The sequence below is a fragment of the Harmonia axyridis genome, chromosome 6 (assembly GCF_914767665.1).
Source record: "Harmonia axyridis chromosome 6, icHarAxyr1.1, whole genome shotgun sequence".
Taxonomy (NCBI): domain Eukaryota; kingdom Metazoa; phylum Arthropoda; class Insecta; order Coleoptera; family Coccinellidae; genus Harmonia; species Harmonia axyridis.
The window spans coordinates 35,747,940-35,753,192 of NC_059506.1; positions in this window are offsets into that span (position 1 = coordinate 35,747,940).

Consider the following 5,253-nt stretch of genomic DNA (forward strand, 5'->3'; position numbering starts at 1 on the left):
TGGATTTGTCATGAACGGGTTGGTCAGAGAATGTTGACCAATCGTTCACTTATCTCCGGTTGAGATGTTCTTTTAACCCCTGGAAGAGCGGCTTTCCAGAGGTCTCGGAGAATTAATAATTATGTGAATTCACTAAGATGTTATGTGAGTCCGGCCTGTCGCTTTAATGGACAGGTCTTGTTAGTTGAATTTCCTTCTCTAGGGACAGGCTTTAGTTTATTGGGTCAATGAAAATCGATTTTAATTTTAAAACTAAATATAATAAAGAAAAATAAAAAAAAATAACCAAAGTTACAATATCCCTTGAAATGTTGACTCAACGGCCAAAATTTTATAAAACAAAAAATGTCTCAAATAATCTGTTATTCAAACAAACGAAACAATATATCAACTTTGAATTTGGGAGAATCAGGACTACTCAAATACTTATTTTCATTGAAAAAAAAAACATTCAAACATCAACAAATAAAATGAAATTAATTAACCAAAAGACTTGCCCTTATCCCGCGATGCTAGGTAAGTATTTTAGGCCCTGCCTAAACCTAGTTTTAATTTTTCACAAACTGCTCACTCGAAAAACGTGTAATTTCTTATATAAAACTTCACTCCCGATCCGCGAACTCCGATCTGACCTAATTTATTCCAAAAAGATTCTAAAAAAAAACAAATTCTAACTTTATCCCAAAAATTCCTAGTTTTCTACTTCTGACCTAATTTAACCGTTCTTACTAAGAGACCCTAAGCGATACTTAACTTCCTTTCTCAGAGCCAAAACAATTCCTTCTTCGAAAAAACTTGAAATTCATTCAACTGTCTATCATCTACTAAATTTATTACTCTGATATTGAAAAGGAATTGTTTTGCTCTAAGTCCGGTTTCGCGACCGACGTTCTAATTCTCAACCTTTCTCAATAAGAGACCCTAAGCGATACTGACTAACCCTTTTTACCTCCACAAAAAATCCTAACATCATACTTCTCTAAGACCGCCCTAACTACTCCTCATGATACCATGTCAATTAGATCATTGGTTAGAACATTTTTCATCTTTTTTCAATAAGAGTCCTTACCTCTACTTCAAACTAAATTTTTCTGTCGATCTCAGCAAGAAACATACTTCAACTCCGCCTAAGACCTTTTTGCTGCGTCATCTGGGAAAGACCCTGACGGTTTTTTCGCATGTATCGAACTCAGATAAGTCAAGATTATTATTATTTTTCTTATCCGTAAAAATATATTGATTTCACCAACGCAGTGAGACGATAAGTAATGAAAAGCAATAATCGATAAAGAATATATCCAGCTCCTAAGATAAGATCGATTTACACATAAGGCTCGACCGCTCTTCTGAATTTAACGTCCATCGTTCTGAATAATAATTCTAATAATTTCAATAATTTCCATAATTTCCAAATTTCCGACTTACTACATCACTCCCTCATCCGAAAAAGTTGTGGCATCGGATGCCATAACTTTTCCCTTACTTTAATCCTTATTAACGAAGTAGTCCTTCCTCTCCAGTTATCACAAAATCAAAAATATATCCTATATCAACCATTAGACTGGCTAACTAATATAAAATATTTCATTCTCAAACTTAAAATTCATCATTATCAAATTTCAAACTGCTTACTACCAGATACAAAATAATAACATAACGTATTAACCAAACTTTTCAGAAGCTAATCTTAAAGAGAAACTATATCATCTCTACCTACCCTAAGATCTTAAAGTCTATGGTGGTATGTTTTCCGACATTATTCAATAATTCATATCAAATATTATTTACTCAATTAAAATGAAAAAGATAAAATCCAAATCCTAATATGTAATAAAACAAAAAAAAAATCAAAACAATCAAATCAATTCAACATATTTTTCTTTTATGCACTTCACTAACTCCAGCATGGAGTTTGTTCACTTTTCGGGATTTCAAAATTTCACTATCGCGGCACTTCCTGGTTCCATAATACTGCTTCCTAGGATTGTCTGGTGGAATGGTACTGTATTTCTTCCATGGATCTCATCTTCGTCACGGAAATAACCTTTTACTTCGACATCCATCATAGTTCTGGTAATCTGCTCTTCTTCTGCTTGATGACGATTCATTTCTCTCATAGGACTTATACTTCATAGACTGACAAACTTTCATATAAGGACTGTCGGTCATATAATTCCAAGGCCATATTTAATCATGAATACCATAAGTCCATTCATGAATACTCGACTATCGGTGAGGGAGCCATTTCTCCCAAATCAAACATACTCGTCGTCCAACGACATCTACTATGCTGCTACTCATTCAGCATATTTCTACCATTTACATCTTGGTTTCAAGATTCAGGATTCCCTGAGCATCTTCTTTATCCTCAGTTCTATCGTAATCCCATCTTCTTCTTCCTCCATTTATATAATCTTCTTCAGTCAACATATCTTCTTCCTCGTCTTCTTCTCAGCTTTTCTCTAAAGCTCCTCTTTATCTAAAGCCCATTGATTCATCAACTCTCTCACCAGTTTATCGAAAAGGTGATCGTCACTTCTCAGGTAATATTCAGTTATAATCCACATTGATCTGTATTGTCTGACGTCATGATAGCATTTCACTTTTGGACATCAACACACACAATTGGAAGTAAATAAGGTTATTCCGTTAACTAGGATTTGATCCATCCATATTCCTGAAGTTACTTCCATCCTTCGTTGTAGACTCTTGAATTTGCAATTTTCCATAAAATGTTACAAAACAAAAAAAAATCTGTGCATTATTTCGCTCTAACTAGATATCATTATATCCCTTAAAATTTCGTAATCAATCAAAAAAAATAAAAAAAAACTCAAACCAACTAATTATATGAACATAACCACCATAAACGTTCATTGAATTTACCAAAAATAAAATAATTCCATATATTTTACTGTCAAACCCTTGGGTTGAATGTCTCCTTTATATTGTCTCAAATTATCTATTCTGATTTCCAAATAAAAAAACTATTGCATTGAACAAATCATTAAAAATCTTTAAACAGTTACTCTCTTCTACTATTCATCTCAATCATCTGAGGAAAATTGTTTGATAATAATCTTATCATTATCATAAAAACTTAAAGAGCGTTCGGCTGCTGAAGGCCACTTCTATAAACTAATCGGTAATAGAAGAGGGGTGAGGATGTCGTCTCAATGACAACTATCATCACCCAGCCGAAGCCCGGACATGCCCACTCTATAGCGCTCAAAATCTCCAAATTTGAAAATTTCTGTACGCATATACAAAGTATATGCGTACTTCATTATCATTTTGAGCAATTTGTTGCCTCTAAGCCGAAAAATATAAAGCATGGTTAAGACCAATTCAAATCATCTTGTGTCCGAGACCAAAGACACAAGAATCAGGGCATGGAAACTTTTTCTTCAGGTCGAAAAGGTTCAAAAAGACCCCATCATCCTTTTTCATACAAGACGATGTCACAATCAATAGTATTTAAGTCAAATCCAGTATATTCATCAAAAATCCGATATCCCTTACTTTTATATATATATGTCTCTCATATTATTTTTCATTTTAAATTTCTCATCAAAATTTTAAAAAAGTCTCATTATCCTCAAATCTAATATAATCAATTCATTCTTCTTACTTTATTCTATCGTCATTCCAAATTTTTAATATCCATTTACTTATTATTCCATAGAAATATTACGCTATAAATCCGCCTTACTTTATTCTGTCGTTGTTCAAAATATTTAATACTCATTTACTTCTTATCTCAAAGAAAAGGTTACACTATAAATCCGCTTTACTTTATTCTGTCGTCGTCGTCGTTCCAAATATGTGATACTCATTTTCAAAATAAACTGTTGAATATAACCAAAAAAAAAATCTTTTTTTTTTTCTAAAAGAAAAATAAAACATCCATATCCCAAAATGGGAGCCTATATCCGGTAGTGTGGCTTCCTTGGAAGAAGGAGCCACTAGAATCTCACGTTGGGCAGGGTCGACTCAATTCCCTGAGGGACATGTGTCCCACGTTACCCGTCAAAGTTTCGAAATTGAAAGCAAACTCGGTTTTATATCATCCAAAAATTGCAAAAAAAAAAAAAAAAAAAAATTATCCTATCTCCCGAACAGCCTACACTACACCTTACCTACAATTTATTAACTCTTCACTATTTATAAAAATGGAATTCAAAAACAAAATAAATCAACGTAAAATTGGCAACTCTCTATATACCTCACTTCTACTAGTTCTTACTAAATATCCTGAGTTCCGCATAATTCTAGAATGATTTAAGTACAATGTTTCCCAAAAACTGAAACTGTAGTTATAATCCGAAATACCTATTCTCCCTCTTTCTTTGCGTTCAAAATCAAACTATTTATCTACTTCATTGTCTTTTCAGCCTTTCACTGTCAAAACTGAAAAAAGTCCTTATTTATTTTTCCTAGAGTCAACTTTTTCCTTAACTCAAAATATTCGTATTCAGAATCATCCCAATAAAATCCTAAAATGAAAAAACCACTAATGTTTTCTCATACAAAACTTTTATTGAAATTCCAAAACCTACAAAAAATCTATCATCATTACTCCTTAAGTGTCTTGATTCCATAAATTGATTCCTTAAATAATTTTATAATACCCAAATTACTTATATGTCTCTTCAACTATTTTGAGAATCAAACTATCATAAATCCCAAAAAAACTTATTCTGATTTCACTTCGCTATACTTCTCAAGTTCCTTAATCTGAAATAAAATTAATCAAATTTTACCAATATTATCAATTATCAATCATTTTACGCAATTATCAAAATAAAAAAAAAACAAATTTTCCATAATTCATCAAACCTATAAAAAAAAAATCACCAAAATTTCCATTACTTATCCAAAATGTCGAAAATTTACCAAAATATGAATAATCTATATTACAATGGATTTATCTGTATGTACCGTTATCTATTAATCCCAACCCCATCGATCCGGTGGGCGACGTACTCTAGTCGATCTACCTAGAGGGATTTCTTCCTCCTCTATTTCCTCATTTTCAAATTGCGCTCGATTCAACCTCATAATCATCCTCATCGGCGAAAATTTTCGTATCTCAGTCCGTTCATCATCAGATTCAGTCTCGCTACCGTCCGTATCTAATTTCTCCGAACCGTCGGATTCTTCTATATCAATCCCAAACTCTCGATTTCTTGCGGTATACGGTTTTAACCTATCTACATGAACGACTTGTTCCTCTCTACCCCCATATTTCCT